The sequence below is a fragment of the Bubalus bubalis genome, chromosome 22 (assembly GCF_019923935.1).
Source record: "Bubalus bubalis isolate 160015118507 breed Murrah chromosome 22, NDDB_SH_1, whole genome shotgun sequence".
NCBI classification, from domain to species: domain Eukaryota; kingdom Metazoa; phylum Chordata; class Mammalia; order Artiodactyla; family Bovidae; genus Bubalus; species Bubalus bubalis.
Window position 1 is genome coordinate 36860424 of NC_059178.1, and position 21630 is coordinate 36882053.

The following is a 21630-nucleotide window of genomic DNA, read 5'->3' on the forward strand; positions in this document are numbered from 1 at the left end:
TGGGGCAGAAGGACCATAGATAAGTTGTCCTTGCAGTTACTGGAAATCTCAGAGTCATAAAGTACCAGCCCCATCCATATCAGAACAGCAATAAGTTTTCTCCAAAGAAGACATACAGATATCTAATAAACCATACATGAAAAGATGCTCAACACCGCTCATTAGAGAAATGCAAATCAAAACTTCAATGAGATATCACCTCACACTGATCAGAATGGCCATCATCAAAAAAATCTACAAACGATAAATGCTGGAGAGAGTGTGGAGAAAAGGGAACCCTCTTGCACTGTTGGTGGGAATGTAAATTGATACAGCCACTATGGAAGGCAGTATGGAGATTCCTTAAAAACTAGGAATAAAACCACCATATGACCCAGCAATCCCACTCCTGGGCATATACCCTGAAGAAACCAAAGCTGAAAAAGACACATGTATCCCAATGTTCATTGCAGCACTATTTACAATAGCTAGAACATGGAAGCAACCTAGATGGCCATCAACAGATGAATGGGAAAATAAACTGTGGCACATATATGCAATAGAATAAATATCATTCAGCCATAAAAAGGAACTCATTTGAGTCCGTTCTAATGAAGTGGATGAGCCTAAAGCCTGTTATTCAGAGTGAAGTCAGAAAAACAAATACTGTGTACTAAGGCATATATATGGAATCTAGAAAGATGATACTGATGAACTTATTTGCAGGGCAGCAATGGAGATAAAAACATAGAGAACAGACTAATGGACTGGGGAGGCACAGGAAGGAGAGGGAGGGATGTATGGAGAAAGTAACATGGAAACATGTATTACCATATGTAAAATAAGTAGCCAATAGAAATTTGCTGTATGACTCAGGGAACTCAAACCACATCTCTGTAACAACCTTGAGGGGTGGAATTGGGAGGGAGGTGGGAGGGAGGTTCAGAAGAGAGGGGACATAGGTATACCTATGGCTGATTCATGTTGATTTTTGGCAGAAACCAACACAATACTGTAAAGCAGTTATCTTTCAATTAAAAATAATTATTAAAAAACAAAAAATAGCAATTAGGGACTATGTCCTTATTCACAGAAGTGCTTGCAATCCTTCCAAATGCAGGGGGGAAATAGTCTTCCTATGTCCTATTTCTGTTGTCAACCTGTTACTTGAGAAGACATTTACTGAGCATGTTAAAGTGGTGGTAACTATGCTTGGAGAAGAGAAAGCTCTGTACTCAATATTCTTTCCAAATACATGGGGAAGACACTGTGCTATATTAAGCAGAAACTGCAAGTTGCTTATCATCTGAATGGAAAGTTAAATAGTTATACATTTTAAATAGTAATCCAAGACAGCAACAGAAGAGTTATCACAACATAGGCCTGGTTAATAGTCAAACCAGTTGTGTTAGCTGTGATTTTTATGAGAGTTTAGAAAAACAGTAAGGACTTCAGTTTGGGAAGATGAAAGGAAATTCATGAGGCAGGTATACCTTCCAGTCTTGAAGGAGTTCCCATTTATTAAGTACTTGTTACTTGTCAGAATTTTGCACATGCAGACTCTGATCTCTTAGAATAAACCTATCAAATAGTTATTTAGTATCCATGGTCCCTTAAGGAGGAGCCTGAGTTCCGAAGGTTTTAGCAGCTTGTTTTAAGTCCTTAACCACAAAATAGTAGAGAGAGCTTAAATTCAAATATGGATCTGTAAAGAAAAATACACACTCCCATTGTGGGTCTCCCCTGCTCTTAATACTCTATGACAATATACTGCATTTCTGACACAAGATGTGTGGGTTTCCTATATATTAGTAAGTTCTGGGACACCAACTAGGTGTCCTACAATTTTACCCAATTCTGACAGTATCTACCTGGAAATAGCATCGGATCCCACAAGTTAAACTGTCAAAAGACAATTTAGTAATCAGTAGTATATCCTTTACTCAAGGGAAAGTAATACATGGATGAGAGTACAGTGTCTCACAAGTGGAAGAACAGTCTTCCCAAGAGAGGTTTGGGCCAGAGCGAGTTTTATAAGGTGTTAGAAGAGGCAACATGAAAACAGCACATAATTGGGTTAGAACATGGGGATTTCCTCTGAAGGCTAACAGGTCAATCAGGGAATAAGGAAAAACTATCTGCCTTAAATTAATTGGCTGAGATTGCATATCTGACCTTATTTAGATTAATGAAGTTGGTACAGATTCTTGGCAGGTGGAGACTGGCTGGCTGGATCTCCTGCAATTCTGATCAAGTGGAGAATTTACCGGTACACCAAAGTTAAAGTATTGGTTTGCTGATGGGGCAGGAGCAGCTCCATCTTGGACCTAGAAATTTATTTCAACAGGGCTCAGTCCCACAGGACTGCCCCACCCCCGCCCCCTTCCTACATGCTCCAAGCTCCAGTGGAGAGTCCAGTTGTCACCTGTGCTGCTGACTGACTGATATGAATTGAGGGTCCCTCAGCCCCCTCCTCAGCTTTGATTCATTTGCCAGAGAGGCTCACAGAACCCGGGAAAACAGTTCATTTACTAAATTACCAGTTTATTATATTAATAAAGGATGCAACTCAAAAACAGCCAGATGGAAGAGATGCATAAGGCAAAGTGTGTGGGAAGGGGCCCCATGTGTCCGTGCCCATTCTGGGAGTGTCACTCTTAGCCACCCCTCATGTTGACCAACCTGGAGGCTTTCTGAATCCCATTGTTTGGGGGTTTTGTGGAGACCGTTCCATAGCCACTATTGATTAAATCATTGCTGACTGGTGACTGATTCAACCTCCAATCCCTCTCCCCTTCCAAAAGGTCAGGGGAATAAGACTCAAAGTTCCAACCCTCTATTCATGGCTGGTACCCCTGGCAACCAGCCCCCATCTTGAGAGGCTCTCCAAAAGTAATACATTCAAGTGTGGTTGAAAGGTTATGAATAATAAGACATTTCTTTCACCTTTATGGTCTGGAGCTATTTCAGGAACCAAAGATAAAAGACCAAATTCTATAACAAAAGATGCTCCCAGCACTCTTATCACTTAGGAAATTCCAAGAGGTTTTGGAACTCTATGAAATACAGACAGGGGTAAAGGCCAAATATGTATTTCTTATTATAAATCATAGTGTCTTACTTCAAAGTTTCTATTTTTTTCCACCAGGAGGGTCACAAAATCCAATCAGAGGCCTGCAGTCAGGTTGAACAGTGTGATCTGTTCAACAACAGTGTGATCAGGGAGACCTAATGATGGAAGGTCTCTTTGAGTTCTGCAAGCAGCTGGATTTGAAAGGAGTGGAGATTTCAGGAAGTGGAAGGGCAGCATTCCACCAAAGAAATTAAGTAAGGAGGACTTGACCTTTAAAAAGTAAGGACTTTATAAAAGAGGCCTTAAGTCAAAGTCCAAAGAGTAGTGTAGAACTATTTAATTTGGGGCCTAGTCTTCCACACCAGCAACCTGAGATTAGGCATGGAGCTCAGGGTCCTGGATTGTCCATAGAGGCTGCAAGGGCCACAGCAAGGTGTCTGCTATCAAAAAAGCAAACAAGAATTTCCCTGTGGTCCAGTGGTTAAGATTTCACCTTCTCATGCAGAGGGTGTGAATTCGAGCCCTGGTCAGGGAGCTAAGATCCCACATGCTTTGGGGCCAAAAAACCAAAACATACAACAGAAACATGTAAGCAATTCAATAAAGACTTAAAAATTGATCCATGTCAAAAAAAAAAAAAAAAGAGAGAAAACAGTCTAAAACTAGAAGGGACAGGTAAGCTACAAACTAGAAAAGCAAACAAGTGATGCTAACATCATATAATACAAAAAACAAGAGCTTTGGAGTCAGTTGAGTTTAAATCTTGACTCTCCCACTCATTATATGCATGACCTTGGCTTAACTTCTCTCAGATTCAGTCTTCTGATTTGTGAAATGTACCTACTTAACTATAGATTTGGGCTTCCCAGGTGGCTCAGTGGTAAAGAACCCACCTGCTAATGCAGGAGACTCAGGCTTGAAGGAAATAGCAGCCCACTCCAGTATTCTTGCCTGGGAAATCTGAGGAACAGAAAAACCTGGCAGGCTACAGTCCATGGAGTCACAAAGAGTTGAGCACAACTGAGCAACTGAGCACAATGCACAACCACAGACTTTGTGGTCAACTCCCCCAAATTCCTTTCACTTCAACTGATCCAGCCAAGCCAATCATGAGATCTCATTCTCCATGCAAATTATTAGGCCAGAATGGCTAGGGAAATATGAAGAAGGACACTATGGACTGAATTTTGTCCCCACAAAATTCATATAGTGAAGCCCTAACTCTGAGTGCTATGGTATTTGTATTTAGAAATGGGGCCTTTGGAAGGTAGTTAGGGTTAGATGAGATCATGAGAGTGGGGCCTCAAGATGGAATTAGTGCCTTCATTAGAAGAAACACCAGACAGCTAGCACTCTTGTGATCTCTTTCTCTCTCTGCAATGTGAGAACACAGAGAGAAGGCCACAGTCTATAAGCCAGGAAGAAAGTACTCCCCAGGACCTGACTAGAGCAGCACTCTGATCTTAGACTTCCAGCCTCCAGACTGTGAGAAAACAAATTTCTTTAAGCCATTCAGTCTATGATATTTAGTTATGGCAGCCCACTATAATACAAAGGACTTAGTGGAGGATTCTGGGAAAGGTTTTCCTTTATCTGCTAGTGGAAAGACAGAAAATCTCTCTTTTAAAAAAAAATTGATTTATTCATTTTTATTTTTGGCTGTGCTGGGTCTTTGTTGTGGCGTGTGGACTTTCTCTAGTTGTGGTGCACAGACTCTTTAGTTGCCTCAAGTCATGCGGGATCTTAGTTCCTGAACAGGGACTGAACCTGCATCCCCTGCAATGGAAGGCAGATTCTTAACCACTGGACCATCAGGGAAGTCTCAAGGAAATCTTTTGCTCACTGCATACATCAAAAAGCACACAAGGACCCCCCAAAAGCACATAAGGAACCCATTCCACACTACCAGGGAATCAGTTGATACATAGAATTGGACAGAATTGTAAGAAAATGGAGTCAGAATCCTGATGAAACCTTGCCTGGAAGCCAACATTGTGTTTGCTCTTCCTGTTCTATAAGCCAGTGCAAGTTCTTACTCTTTATGCAGTCTTGAGTCCAGTTTCTATTCCTTGCAGATTACTATAATGTAGGGTTAACAGAGGGCTTCCCAGGTGGCGCTAGTGGTAAAGAACCCACCTGCCAGTGCAGGTAGACCTAAAAGACATGGGCTCCATCCCTGGGTCTGGAAGATCCCCTGGAGGAGGGCATGGCAGCCCACTCCAGTATTCTTACCTGGAGAATCTCATGGACAGAGGAGCCTGGAGGGCTGCAGTCCATAGGGTTGCATAGAGTCTGACACGCCTAAAACAACTTAGCACACATGCACACAGAGTTTCTGGAGGACAAAGTCAAATAATGGAAGTAAGGTGGCATATGTAAATGATAGCTATTATTATTTCAGGCAAGCAGCTGATTTGTGAGTCACTCAAAACAATCATCATGACTGGGTGATCTACCTGGATATAGAAGAATCTACTATCAGTGAGTAAGGATTATGATGAAGAGAACCAGTCTCTGAGAAAAGAGAGAAGGCTAGAATAAGAGGTACAGAATTGACCTGGGAAATTTGCCCCTGGCAAACCAGGTTTAGATTCTGGCTGACAGTGAAGAAACCAGCAGAAGAAACAAAGCAGAACTGACGTAAATGTTAGGAACTACAGTCTCCTTCCTAATTTCCATTTTTCAGCTACAAGTTTTCCTATGGACCTGGCTTATCAAACAGTTGGCTCTGCTTTAGGAACCTGCTTAGGTTCTTTCCTCACCCTCATTTGCACTCCCATTATTAATTTCTCTGGAATGTGCTCTTACGTAAACTCTACTCCTGTTTAAGTGCTTATACTACTTAGGTTAAAAAACAGTCAAATTAAAGGAGTTCATTTAGTTCTTATTTTACAGTACTCTTCTTTGGATTCAAATGACTTAGTTGCATATTTAAAGCAAAACAATAAAAATGCCTGAAAATTATTCCAAAACCACATTGTTTACTTGATGGTAAGCAGCTTCTAAACAAAACCAACATAGCCAGGAAGGCTGCTCTAAGCCACTGGACAGCTCTTCCTTGAATTGTTGTAGCTGGTAATTAAGTTGGTATACATGGTACGATTGTTAGAGTTTTCTATTTTTATCAGTAGTTCTTCTAAATTCTGAAAACTCTTCAGTCCTTGAACTACTTATGAAATCATTTCCTTGTTTTCGAGAAGCAGGCTTCCCAGGTGGCTCAGTGGTAAAGGATCCACCTGAGAGTGCAGGAGACTTGGGTTCGATCCCTGGGTCAGGAAGATCCCCTGGAGGAGAAAATGGCAACCCACTCCAGTATTCTTGCCTGGAAAATGCCATGGACAGAGGAGCCTGGCAGGCTACAGTCTATGGGGTCGCAAAGGGTAGGACCCAACTGAGCAGCTGAGTACATAGGGCAAAATATCAAATTAGCTATTATGATCCTAAAACAAAAATCAAAGAAATGTGCAGGTTTTGACTACAAGGATGTTCATGACAGCATTATTTGTAATAATAAAAACCAAAATAACTAAAGTCCAATAATTGGGGATTGGTTTAATCAGTTATCTCAGAGACTAGTAAAGTAATGCTCAAAATTCTCCAATCCAGGCTTCAGCAATACGTGAACTGTGAAATTCCAGATGTTCAAGCTGGTTTTAGAAAAGGCAGAGGAACCAGAGATCAAATTGCCAACATCTGCTGGATCATCGAAAAAGCAAGAGAGTTCCAGAAAAACATCTGTTTCTGCTTTATTGACTATGCCAAAGCCTTTAACTGTGTGGATCACAACAAACTGTGGAAAATTCTTCAAGAGATGGGAATACCAGACCACCTGACCTGCCTCTCGAGAAATCTGTATGCAGGTCAGAAAGCAACAGTTAGAACTGGACATGGAACAACAGACTAGTTCCAAATAGGAAAAAGAGTACGTCAAGGCTGTATATTGTCACCCTGCTTATTTAACTTGTATGCAGAGTACATCATGAGAAACACTGGGCTGAATGAAGCACAAGCTGGAATCAAGGTTGCGGGGAGAAATATCAATAACCTCAGATATGCAGATGACACCACCCTTATGGCAGAAAGTGAAGAAGAACTAAAGAGCCTCTGGAGGAAAGTTAAAGAGGAGAGTGAAAAAGTTGGCTTAAAGCTCAACATTCAGAAAACTAAGATCATGGCATCCTGTCCCATCACTTCATGGCAAATAGATGGGGAAACAGTGGAAACAGTGGCAGACTTTATTTTTGCGGGCTCCAAAATCACTGCAGATGGTGACTGCAGCCATGAAATTAAAAGACACTTGCTCCTTGGAAGAAAAGTTATGACCAACCTAGACAGCATATTAAAAAGCAGAGACATTACTTGGTCAACAAAGGTCCATCTAGTCAAGGCTATGGTTTTTCCAGTAGTCATGTATGGATGTGAGAGTTGGACTATAAAGAAAGCTGAGTGCCAAAGAATTGATGCTTTTGAACTGTGGTTTTGGTGAAGACTCTTGAGAGTCCCTTGGACTGCAAGGAGGTCCAACCAGTCCATCCTAAAGGAAATCAGTCCTGAATGTTCATTGGAAGGACTGATATTGAAGCTGAAACTCCAATATTTTGGCCACCTGATGCAAAGAGCTGACTCCTTTGAAAAGACCCTGATACTGGAAAGATTGAAGGCAGGAGGAGAAGGGGATGACAGAGGATGAGATGGTTGGATAGCATCACTGACTCAATGGACATGAGTTTGAGTAAACTCTGGGAGTTGGTGATGGACAGGGAGGCTTGGCATGCTGCAGTCCATGGGGTCGCAAAGATTCGGACACGACTGAGCAACTGAACTGAACTGAACTTAATCAGCTATGGTACAATGCATAAAATGCTGTTAAAATATATGGTAACATAAATTTTTATGTATACCGATAAATAACAATATGAGTCAACAAAAATACTTGATATAATTTTATTTATTAATATGGAAAGATACTCAGAGACAGTGTTACCTATCGAAATTGTAGGGGAGGGATTTCCCTGGTGGTCCAGTAGCTAAGACTCTATGCTCCCAATTCAGGGGGTCAGGGTTTAATCCCTGGTCAAGGAACTAGATCCCACATGCCGCAACTAAAGATCCTGCATGCTGCAGCTAAGACCCAGCACAACCAAATAAATACATAAATAAAAATAGTTTTTTAACTGTAGGGGAAGCAGGCAAATAACCCTGCGTCAGGCAGAGAATTGAGGCACCCCTGCAAAGGTCTGCAGCAGCACCCGGGAAAGCATAATAGAATTTGATGAAGGTGTTACTGTACAGCCATGACAATGCCCAGTGGGAAAGGACTCTTTTGCAAGCATATGTGGGAACCCTCATGATAACTCCCAGAAATAGCTGTGGTCGAACTGGACGAAAGTAGAAGTCCTGCTTCAGTGACTGTGGCTCAGAGAACCACTGACATGTAAATGATGTTTGCTATATTTCTGTGTGTTCTGCACATGGACAAAGCCTTGGGGAAAGTGGCTCATTTTTTTCCCATAAAGAATAGTTACTAAATAAATATAAACGACATATTTATACACCTTAAGCAAATTGTTTTCAACTACTTTCAAATACTTTAGAAGACTTTTCTTGCTTATAAAGTTATGTTGACATTAATAACAATAATTCAATTTCTTAAGAACTCCCTATATTCCTATATTTTATGCTAGGCATGCAGATAGATGAAAGAAGTAAAAGTTTCATTCCAAGCAGAGCTCATTTTGAAATTATCAGTAAATACGGAGTTACTGTGAATGACTAGTTACAAGGAATTTCACTTGGCATTTAACAAACTTTCATGATGTTCCTACCATGTTTAAGACCTCATATGGTAAGTCTGTAGGTTGAATGAGATCCCTAATTGGGGAGGCAGATAAGACAATTGATTACTGCATTTTTAGGTAACCCTTGACGTTATGATTTCAAAACCAGAACATCTAATGTAAATCAACAATGAGCCACCCTTATAAGAGCAATACAAGTAAGGTCAAATAATTTGCTTCTTGTTCTTCTCTGTTGCTGACACAACCCCCTGTTAAGTTGTTAACCTCCATTATATTCTAGAATAGATCATCCCCTTAGGCAATTCTTTAGGCAAAAAGTATAGTTTGGGATTCTTGAGTGTGATCGGAGGAGATTCGCTTGCAAAATTTTCAAAATTTGTCGGTGCTTTATATATCTTGCCTACTCAACCAGTGGATCCAACTGAACTACTGACAGGGCAGTGAATGGATCACTTCCAAACATCAGTGACTTCATTTCCCATTGAGTAGCAGCCAAACGGATGAGAAACTGATGCCAGCAATAGAGGTATTCCCCAACCTGATAAAGTCACCCGCTTCCCCAATTATTACTTCAGTATCCCAGACCTAAGTTATTGAAACCATTCTTGTTTTGAGAATGGGCATGACCTAATTCTGGCCCATAAGGGAAGTTTGTTCAGGACGTTTTGGAAATGTCCTCACTTTGAACATGTGATGACTGTGCAATCCCCATGACCTGGAGAGCCTACCATCAGGAAATCGGTTGTGTAATATTAAATATAACCCTTAGGAGAGGATTCTGTGCTAATGCTCACCCCACATACAGCCAAAGAGGACATTGGATAAAAGTGATCATCCCAGAGGATGGAACCAGGGCTCAGTCAGGGCAAGAGAAAGGGTGCAGACTGCCAGTGTGGTTAGCCAAGTCCTCAACTCTCCACATGGCATTGAGAGCCCAGTGTTCCTGTGCAACAGGATGTGATGTGTGTTTGAAACTGCATATTGTTGCCCAGCCTCTCATTTTCCAACCCTTTAATCAGTTTTCTTCTTCTCTGATTATACTGGGGTACTGGAGGTTAATTATCATCCAGACATAGGCCTCCTGGGGAGCTATAGCTAGAATTGATAAAGATGACAACATAATGCCCAGATTGCTGAACTTGGCATGACTCCTGAGTGAATGTATCCCGTGAAAGGGGGTTGTGCATGAAGGTGTATGTATTGGATGCTGCAGTGTACCACTCAGACTCCCCTCCATGACCAAGGTGCTCTTCCCCGACCAGCTTCCCCAAGTGTTGTCTGTTAGTACCTCACGACCAAGTCCCACCCTAGGGATTGTCCTACCTCTGAATTAGACCTGTCCTTCAGGGGAGCCTACCTCCAACATTACTCACAGGGAGGCAGGGGTGTGGAATGAGGGATGGTACAAAGGCCTCAATGTACGACAACTCCCTGCCCACCTCACCCCACAAGCTCTGTTACAGTGGTATCACAGTTCAGCTTCTCCCTCTGCCCAGTCCTAATATCACTCAGAGTGGTTGATCCCAAGAGTACTACCAAAAACCTTCCTGCACCAAAATTCCTATCTCAGACTCTATTTCCTGGAAATTCAACCTAAGATAATAAATAATGATAATAACATTAGGAAATACTTAGAAGTGACTTATTACACACACCAGCCACTCTTCAAAGCGTTTCACATGTTGTAAACTCAATTCTCACAACCTCCTGTGGTAGGTGCCATTACCAACTTTGTTTTACAGATGAAACAAAATGAAGCACAGAGAGATTAAGCAAGTTATCCAAGATCACACAGCTGTTAAGTGCCAAAGCTGAGGTCTTCCTATAGACCCCAGCTTTGGCACCTAGTGGTAGGTGCCATCACTAACTTTGTTTTACAGATGAAACAAAATGAAGCACAGAGAGGTTAAGCAAGTTATCCAACATCACACAGCTGTTAAGTGCCAAAGCTGGGGCCTATGGAAGGCCTAAGGCCCCAGCTTAGGGCTTCCATTTTGAGAATTCTGTGCTGTTAACTGTGCTGCCTCTTATACACTTGGGATAGTGCTTACCATGTGCTGACCACTTCCACACCCAGTACCACTACGGATCAATTCAAGGCCAAGAAAAATATTGAGTTGTCACAAGAAGCAGCTGCAGTCCAGATAAGTTTGGTGTAAGATCACCCACTTCTGGTGATCTCTGGATCATCTCTAGCCCCACTGGGCAGTCTCAGAAGGAGCAGTCATCAGCCATATCAAGGACACCAGAGAACAAAGGCTCCTCAGTGCAGACTAAAGACTCCATTGCCTTCTTTAAGCAAAGAATATGAGAGCACCAGTGGCTGCTGAGGACAAGAAGACGACTCAGGGGGAAGCCAAGAACCTGAAAAATCTCAGACAGCCTGGCTCCACATTCAGTGCTGTTCACACTCTACCCATTGTCTCTCAGCAAGGATGCTAGCAAGCCCAGAGAATGTCTAGAGTAAACTCCTTCATCCTCCTACTCTGCCCTGCAGTAGCAACCAGGTTCTTTCTTTTTGGTTTTTATTTTATATTGGAGTATAGTTGATTAACAATGATGGTTAGTTGCAAGTGTAAAGCAAAGTGATTCAGTTATACCCATACAAGCTTATAAATAAGTTTACTTGTATCATTTTAAAAATTCCACATGTATGTGATAACATATGATATTTGTTTTTCTCTGTCTGACTTACTTAATTTAGTATGATAATCTCCAGGTCCATCTATGTTGCTGAAAATGGCATTATTTCATTCTTTTTTATGGCTGAGAAATATTCCATTGTATATATGTACCACAGGCTTCCTTGGTGGTTCAGTGGTAAGGAATCCACCTGCCAATGCAGAAGATGTAGTTTCGAACCCTGAGTCAGGAATATCCCCTGGAGAAGGAAATGGCATCCCAGTCTAGTATTCTTGGCTGCGGAACCCCATGAACAGAGGGGCCTGGTGGGCTACGGTCCATGAGGTCCCAAAAGAGTCAGACACGATCCTAGTGACTAAACAACAACAACAACATATATGTCCCGCATCTTTATCCTTTTATCTGTCAATGGACTTTTAGATTGCTTCCATTTCCTGGCTACTGTAAAGAGTACTGCAATAACACTGGGGTGCAGGTATAGTTTTGAATCATGGTTTTCTCTGGATATATACCCAGGAATGGGATTGCTGGGTGGTATGCAATCATGTTCTTCAGGAAGGTAACTTTGATGAATCACCATCCTGCTTTCCATGTGCTAGTTCAAGAACTTGGGCCTCACCTCAGCATATAATATTGCCCTGGTCACAAGGGTTATAATAGCAAGAATTAACATGAAATGTGTTAAGGACATTAGGAAAGCTTCCTTCAACTCACAGGTGGTGATCTCACCACTTGCCTAAGTGAGAGGTGGGCATGGAACTGGCAAGATAAAAGGAAATAATGCTGATGGACTTGAATTAGGTCGGCCCAGAAGCCTGCGTTTCCACTGGGCTCATAGCTACAGAAGCCAGTACGCCCTCCTTGCTGGTAGGTGTGAGTTAAACTGCCTTTGCCTGCAGCTGACAGCAGAGGCGTCTCCAGCCTTTACTCACACTGCCTCTCCTTCAGATCTATCAATGCTCTTATCAGACACATTATTGGGAAACTTTTTATTTTTTTATTATTATAAAAGCATTTATTTTTTATAAAGTATTGTTAATAGTTCAGACTCTTTTGGTTGCAAGTGACAAGAACAAACTTTAGCTGTCTTATACAAAAGAAAGAACTTTCTGGACAATCAGGACATGTCCCAGAATCCAAGGACTGAGTCCCCACTGGAATAAATTAAAGCCTGAAGCACTGTAGAGAGTCCAAGTTCTTCCTCATTCTCCATCTCTCTCCAATGCTTTTGCCTTTTTCTTGTCACTAAAGGCTGTCTATTTTGCAGTCCACGATGAAGAAAATAATGGCACGTAGCTTCAGAATTTTACAACTTACCGCCAATGCAGAGATAAATTGATTCATTTTTCCTTCCCTCTCTCCCCCTTCCCTCCCTCCCTTCTGCTTCCCTTATCTATATTTTGAAATCTCTCTGCCCGAATTTCGAAATGTGTGTGAAATAGACTTCTCAGCCCAGCTTGGGTCAGGTAGCCATCCTGTACTAACAAACAGTGGCGGGTGGCTGGGAGCGAGGTGTTGAGTGCAAGGTCATTTCTAGGAAAGCGGTTATTCTTGCTAAATTGGAAGGATAGAGTAGGGGGAGGGAACAATAAATGGAAAAAGAAGTTCCCAGTAATATTGCTATGAATAATGAAAGGGAATACAAGGAAATGAAAGCAGTTTTACCAGGGTTATGGGATTATTTATGAAGTCATTCTTTTAAATTCTTTTCTTTAGAAAACAGAGCACCAATTAAAACTGAAACTTCATTGTCTTCCAGACCCGTGGCTACATTCCAGCTCTACCACTTACAAGTGTCATGGCTGTATGCCAGTTATTTAACTTCAAATGGAGGTAATAATACTGTTTTAAGAGTTAAGGGTGAAATGAGTTAACCTGTGTAATGCACTTCACACTCTAACAGCACACGAGAAGTGCCTTATTTTTGTTGTTACTCAGTCTCTGAGTTGTGTCCAACTCTTTGCAACCCATGGACTGTGGTGCGCTGGGTTTCCTGTCCTTCACTGTCTACCAGAGTTTGCTGAAGCTCGTGTCCATTGAGTCAGCGATGCCATCCAACCATCTCATTCTCTGTTGCCCTCTTCTCCTCCTGCCCTCAATCTTTCCTAGCATCAGGGTCTTTTCAAATGAGTTGGCTCTTTGCATCAGGTGGCCAAAGTATTGAGCTTCAATTTCAGCATCAGTCCTTCCAAATATTCAGGGTTGATTTCCTTTAGGATTGACTGATTTGGTATCCTTGCAGTTCAAGTGACTCTCAACGGTCTTCTCCAGCACCATAATTCAAAAGCATCAATTCTTCAGTTCTCAGCCTTCTTTATGGTCCAACTCTTGCATCCATACATGATTACTACAAAAACCATAGCTTTGACAATATGGGCCTTTGTCAGTAAAGTGATATCTCTGCTTTTCAATACATTGTTATAGTTTTCCTGACAAGGAGCAAGCAGTCACCGTCCACAGTGATTTTGGAGCCCAAGAAGATAAAAATCTGTCGCTTATAAGTGCCCTATAAGTGGTAGCTAATGTTATTTATGAATTCTCTGTAACTGATTAAAATACTATTTCAACACAGAGGTGGAAAAGGGAAGAGATTTCTGTTGCTTGTCTGAAAACCAAGTCATAACTCACTGGCACTGGGAGAAATGGTCTTTGCTAGGACCTGTGGGTGAGACCACGCCTCTATCTTGGAGGTCAGTGGTTGATGAGATATGAAGTCTGCAGCCTTGCCCTGCTGTATGGGAACGTTTCCACAGGGGAGTTGACAATAGCAGAAGCATTAGCAACGTCTCCTTGAGAGCCATCTGGCATCGATTTTTCCACTGTTTCCTGAAGGAGGACTCTCAGAGCCTGAGCGTGAAGGAAACACAGATCCTTCTCTTGCCTTTGCAGCTGCTGACACGGAATCGTCTGACTTTTCTCTATTCATTCTGACGCTAAGACAAGCTAGGAAGAAGCCACTGCCCTTCCATAAAGAAGGTCATTATTTCTGAGTTAGGCCAGGGGCACCGTGATTCAGTTTACAGTTTGTGTGTAGTTTTGATTCCTATAAGTTTTATGTTGAGGATAAAGTTAGCTCATAATTAGTATTAATTTTATATAGTGTGTCTGTGTCCGACTCTTTGCGACCCCATGGACTGTACTGGCCAGGCCCCTCTGTCCATGGAATTCTCCAGGAAAGGATACTGGAGTGGGTTGCCATTCCCTTCTCCAGGGGATCTTCCCAACACTGGGATCAAACCCGGGTCTCCCACATTGCAGGCAGATTCATTACCACCTGAGCTATGCCACCAGGAAAGCCCTAACCTAAAAATTTTCCATTCAAAATTTGCTTGCCTTTTGTGTCACTGCTACTCTACCATCACTGTTGGTAACTTCAGTTTTTGACTAACCTTTTGGCTATTCATTCTCATTTGGCAATAGAGTTCCAGATGATTCTCTGAAGCCAATCTAATAAAGCAGTATTTCCATTAAATCTTTTGAGTGTGCTAATGTATTATGGTTAACAATTGTAAATACAAAGGGTAAATATAAGGCAAACTTAGAGTTGTTTCTTTTGACTGGAATCATCTTTGATTAGACTCACATGTAAATTTAAAAATTAATCTAAAAAAGCAACAAACCGTATTGATGTGTTTCTTTTTAAAGTTAATTTTTATTGGAGTATAGTTAATTTACAATGTTGTGTTAGTGTCTGCTGTACAGCACAGTGAACCAGTTATACATGTATCCACTCTTTTTCAGATTCTATTCCCATACAGGTCAGTTCAGAGTGTTGAGTAGCGTTCTCTGTATAGTAGGTTTTTATTAGTTGTCTGTTTTATATATAGTAGTGTGTATATGTCAATCTCAGTCTCCCAATTTATCCCTCCCTCCTCCTTCCCATCTTGGTAACCATAGGTTTGTTTTCTACATCTGTGACTCTACTTCTGTTATATAAAAAGGTTCATTTGTACCATTTTTTTAAATTCCACATATAAGTGATATCATATGATTGATGTGTTTCTGATCACAAAATTACTTACTACAAAAAAAACTGCTTACAAGACCCTTGTTTACATTTTAATAGTAACTGGTTTAATATATTGGAAGGGAAGCCAATTTTATATTCAGACCAAGAAAAGAAGTAAATAGGCCAATACAATTCATTAGCGGTATATTCTATACCTACACTACAAAAAATTATGGCATGTACTTAACATTCTCTTAGTATGATCTTTTATACAAATCTTGGATCTTGTGTTTTTAATAAACTTTTCTTTCCCAGTGAAGACGTTATGTTGGTAGACTTCTACTGAACTTGGAGAACTGCTGCACTGTCAGTAATCCCAGCTGCAGTCTTAATATTAATAAATATACTCCAGTGTCCACTGATCCACAGCATTTTTTTCTTTCAACAGCCGCTGCTCATCATAAAGGGACACAGAGTGATTCCACCCAGCCAGCACCGCACCTAACTTGGTAGGGCACCAGCTGGAAAAAAAGCTCTGTATATTTAGAATGGCATCTGGAGAGTTCCTTCACAGCGCGTTGTCACCCTGGCCCAAGGGCATGCACCTACTTCCCAGGTGGACTGTGTCTCTCCACACTGTCCCACTTTTCTTGTTGCTTGTACAAAAGGTCAGAAGACCAAAAACAAACAGAGGAGGGGAAAGAGGAACACAGACACCAAACACAACGTATTTATTTCAGCGCTTTCTCATAGGCGGTAGTTGTTTACTTCAACACCTGAGGACACCATGGCTCTTTTGCATGTCGCAACTAACATGGATCTGGATATACTGTCAAAAAATGACACCACAACCCTCACTGCTGTGCTATTTTTTAACAGGAGAAAGTGCCTGTTTTTTGAGGCACAGAGCAAGAGCTCTTACCATTGATTTCCCCAGAAATTTCTGCATAAAATCCATATACTTGCTGTGGGTGCCACTCCAGATCATTGGAATTTAACCTCTCCCTTAATTTCTGTGTGTGTATATTTTTCAACTGACTTACCTTCCAAACTGTGACAGCATAACCCAGAAATGGGCTTTCTAAGTGGCTCAGTGGTAAAGAACCTGCCTGCCAACCCAGGAGACACAGGTTCCATCACTGGGTGGGGAAGATCCCCTGGAGAAGGGAATGGCAACCCACTCCAATATTCTTGCCTGGGAAATTCCATGGACAGAGGAGCCTAGCAAGCTACAGTCCATGGGATCACAAAGAGTTGGACGTGGCTTAGCGATTAAACAACAACAAAGCCTAGAAATAAGTGGTGTTTTAGGCCTTTTTGTATGCTTGAGTTTTCCATTTGTATTGAATGAAATGGGAGTAATAAAATTTACATCTGCTTTATTCTAGGGACATCTTTAATACTATAAAATACTTTGAATAACCTATGTTATGCCTTCAAAAAATCAAGTCTACTTGTTTTCACCATATCCTGTATTATTTTCTGGATTTGGGAACTCAGAGTGCTAACCTTTTAACGCATTAGAGGAAATAAGCAGCATAAACAGAACAGACTCAGTCCTACCTATGTATCTGATGGTATAATGGGGAAAAATGGTACTGTGGACATATATACTTGTATAGTGGCCAGAAACATAGATTTAGGAGGCTAAACTAGGTGGTGCCAAATTCTGGCTCTGCCACATGGGGATTGTTCGACTTTGGGCAAGTTACCCTCTTAGTCTAAATTTGTAAAAGGGGATCCGAAAGAAATGCGTCATTGTAAACATTCAACTATACACATACGTGTGTATAAATGTACATGTATATATAGGAATATGGACTTCCCTGGGGGCCCAGTGGTAAAGAATCCGCCTGCCAATGCAGGAGACACAGCAGACCTTGGTATAATCCCTGAGTCAGGAAGATCCCTTGGAGAAGGAAACGGCAACCTATTCCAGTATTCTTGCCTGGAGAATCCCATGGACAGAGTAGCCTGGTGAGCTGCAGTCAGTGGGGTTGCAAAAGAGTCACACACAACTTAAGGACTAAACAACAGCAATGTATATGAATATATTCATGACTTTTTGTTTTAATACTGACACACACATTCTTATATGTACCCATGAAAGTCCATGGATTATACAGTCCATGGAATTCTCTAGGCCAAAATACTGGAGTGGGTAGCCTTTCCCTTCTCCAGGGGATCTTCCCAACCCAGAGATTGAACCCAGGTCTCCCGCTTTGCAGGCAGATTCTTTACCAGCTGAGCCACAAGGAAAGCCCAAGTATACTGAAATGGTTAGCCTATCCCTTCTCCAGCAGATCTTCCCAACCCAGGAATCGAACCGGGGTCTCCTGCATTGCAGGCAGATTCTTTACCAAGTGAGCTATCAGGAAAGCTCATATCGATCAATACTTGGCATTAAACATTGTGCATGATCCACAGTAATCAATCAAAATAGTATCTGTTGTTATTTTTATTATCTGCCAGCGTAAAGACTTCCATAATGGAAGCACGTTTATATATACTCATACATAACAGCAAACTATATTTTTGCCTTCCCCAGATGAAAAGACATAATTTAGCTATAGTATTGTGTTGGTCAAAACGTTTGTTAGGGTTTTCTGTAACATCTTAAGGAAAAACCAAATGATCTTTTTGGCCAATCCAATATTTGCTTATACTGGAAGCACAGAAAGCAATGACAGTTTTTGGAATTAAACCCTGAAGCATTGATATTGTGCTGTGATAAAAGATGGCTAGTTGTGTAGGTAGTAGAAGAACGTCCAACAGTAAACTATTTATATGATGGCTAGTGTTGCACAAAAAGATCTTGTATTTGTGTGCAATTAATCATAGACTACTTTCTTAATAGTGTTTCTATTTTTGTTTTAAACCACTATTTAAATCATTTATTGTCACTTATCTTTTCATCATGTGTGATCTTGCCTCCCAAAATAGATTATGTCACCTGTATTGAGTTGGCCAGTGCTTTCCAGGTACTTAATGACTTAATTTTTCCTTTAAATATGTCCATTTTGACATGCTGAAGAATGCAGTGTGACTGCTTTCACTTCAGTGGAAATCAGTTTACTAACCTGCAAAATGAGAGAACAGGGTCAGATAGCCTCTAGGATCCTTTCCCACTCTAGGCATACCATGATTTCATGTTCATTGAGGTAGAACACCTCAAATGTGGATTTGCTCCAAACATTAGCCAGTTGTGCTGCCTGCTGAAAATTATAGAAATATTTCCCGAGTTATTCCTGGAGTCAAACAGCATGTTTTGAGAATAGGCTGTAATGTGACTGTGATCGCAGAAAATGGCCATGGTTAGAATGGCACGGGGACAGCTGCCCCTAACATGCTACTTGGGAAACCTAGCAACAAACAGCAATGTGATTGCCTAGCAGGAAAACTGAGGACAATATTCCAAGTGTGAAAAACCTAATTATGCTGAAACCAGAGCCAAAGATTCGGGTCCTCACCTGGAGGGAACTCATACGTCTTTCCTTCAGCAGAGCTTCATTTTTAATAATGTTCTTCTCCCTTTAAAAAGGGAATAGTACCTATTTTATCATCAAATGACACCAGATTGTGGAGGTGTGCTAACACCATGCAGGATCGCATATCAGATGCTCATATTTCTGCTGAACACTAAGAATCTTTATTACTCTTGATAGGTTTATAGTTAGGAATTTGTAAACTGTCTTTGTAAATACAGAGATATGTATGTTTCGGTGCCAGGGTATTAACCAGTGTGCTCTCATCCAGTATTGAGGAGGCACAGCCAAGGTGATGAAGAGATTATATTAGGGATGCATATAAGTAACTCGCTCCTGGAAACTGACGCCTCTGTTGCTGTCGCAGTAACCCGCAGGTTCTACTGCTCGCCCATCATGCGGAACCACATTTCACAAGGAAGGAATGGTCCATCGAGCCCTGCATCAGAACCATTGGGGGATTGTTAAAAACACAGCTTCCATAACTTATTCCTGGTTCCCTGACTTGAAATGTCTTGGAATGAGGCTATTTGAATAAACTCCTCAGGTAATTCTGATGATACATAAAGTTTGAGAACCCTTGACATGGACAGAGTGACTTGTCAAAATCATGGTATGGCCATGTCGCTGTTCTACCTAAATTCTTAATTGGCTCCACTAAGGCACAGAAGCAAGTGGAAATTTTTTTCACCTGTCAAATACAGCTTTCATGATATCACCTTTGCGTAGGTCTCTGGGTTTTTCTCTCTTTAACATCTGCTGTGTGCTTAAAATTGCAGCAACAAAGGACAGAGCATGCCACTTCTCGCCTTCTTATCTGTGCCCACCGGATTGTCTATCTGGAATGTTCTGTCCATCTTTCTTTCATTTCAGATTCCCTCTATTTGGAATGCTCCTTTAAGTCATCACCAGTAATGCTCTTTCTCTGAATAGATTGGTCTTATATTGAATTATAAATGTAATGTTCTTTTTCTGTCCAACTTAACCTACTTGACCATGACATGCCTTCAGAACACAGGATGAATATGTGAGTGAGTTTGGCTGTAAGCCACAAAACTCAACTCTGAATAAATGAGTCAAGTGAAAAAAGAAGCATTGGTAAGATACGGGATGGCTAGGAGATAAAAGGGAGGTTTGTCCACTACACTTAGGAAGGACAGACACCAGAGAGGCTGTAGATCCTAGTCACAGGAACTCCTGCTCAGGCCAAGGGAGAGCACTGAGGGCTGCAAAGTAGACGCATGACTGGTGGCCCCACCAAAGTCACATGAGAGGAAGAAAAGTCAGTTCCTCCAAAGGAAGAGGATGTGGTACTGTCACTGAACAAGGTGAGGAGATGCTTGACAGACAAAAACAGTAGCTCCCACTCCACTGAGTCTTGCTCCTGATTGTGTCCTCAGTGTCTTGTGAGGACCCAGACACATGGTAGACTCTCCTTGGATGTTTGCTGGATAAATGAACCCGGAGACAACTAACATTTATTCACACTACCTTCCAGGCAATGAGCAAGAGTTTCAATGTCATTGAATTCCACCTCTCAGAACAGTTCTACAAGTAAACATTATCTGTGTTTTCCAGATGAGGAAACGAAAACCAAAGAAGTGACTTGCCAAGATCACTCAGTTAGCAAGAGAAAAATCTAGGACCTTGAACATGTCCTGTACTGCCTTCCCCTGCCGCTGCTGCTGCTGCTAAGTCACTTCAGTTGTGTCTGACTCTGTGCGACCCTAGAGACGGCAGCCCACCAGGCTCCCCCATCCCTGGGATTCTCCAGGCAAGAACACTGGAGTGGGTTGCCATTTCCTTCTCCAATGCATGAAAGTGAAAAGTGAAAGTGAAGTTGCTCAGTCGTATCTGACTCCTAGCGACCCCATGGACTACAGCCTACCAGGCTCCTCTGTCCATGGGATTTGCCAGGCAAGAGTACTGGAGTGGGGTGCCATTGCCTTCTCCACCTTCCCCTAGTGAGAAATATATAATGCTTTTTCTCCATAAGAAGTATTAAGGACCATGCCTTGTCCCAGTAATATCCTTGTGTAGTTAACAGTGTCTTAGAGATGCCTTCATGTTATCCTATAGAACGCCAGTATGGTATAGTGGTTAAGTTTATAGGTATTGAGAGTCAGATATCCTGGATTGGACTCTATGCTCTGCTTTTTGCCATCAGTGTGATCTGATGCAAGTTTTTAGCCTATTTGTACCTCTATTTCTGCAGAAAATCAGGATGATAAAATAAGTCACCTATGTTGTTGTGTTATTATGAAGATTAAATTAGGTAACATACACAAATCACTTAGATTAATACCCGATACATAGTTATAGGCTAAAAAATTTTGCTTTGTCTCCTTATCACTGCATTGCCTTCCACAGTATGTATGTATCATAATATATTCCATCATTCCCCATGGGAATTTTGTGCCTGCATCTTTTGATGTTATGGACAATGCTTCAGGGAACGTTCCTGTTTGTGCCTTCTTGTGCACGTTTATCCACATGTTGGTTCAAGGATTTGAATTGTTGAGTTTAAGGATATTTGTATGTTAAAATGATTAATTTTTACCTATTGCAGTTCAATATATCAAAACAAACAATAGATCATGCAGTTAAATTATCTCTTCCCATTCCAATTCCTTAGTAATTAGTTCCCTCTCTCAAGGCATCCACACTTATTCATTTCTTGTGTATATTTTTTAAAAATCGATA

At 41.3% G+C, this 21630-nt stretch overlaps 1 long non-coding RNA gene across 2 annotated transcripts in view; it reads left to right on the forward strand.

Moving 5' to 3' along the window:
• Positions 1–20710, forward strand: part of LOC112581399 — a 63860-nt gene extending 43150 nt beyond the window's left edge. Inside the window, exons 2-4 of one of the 2 annotated variants that reach the window (XR_006547698.2) lie at positions 15891–15951; positions 19295–19474; positions 20506–20710. This is a non-coding gene — a long non-coding RNA (uncharacterized LOC112581399). Of the gene's footprint in view, positions 1–15890; positions 15952–19294 lie in introns of both variants that reach the window. The other variant, XR_006547697.2, reaches the window with a different exon arrangement.
• The last annotated feature ends 920 nt before the right edge of the window (positions 20711–21630 follow it).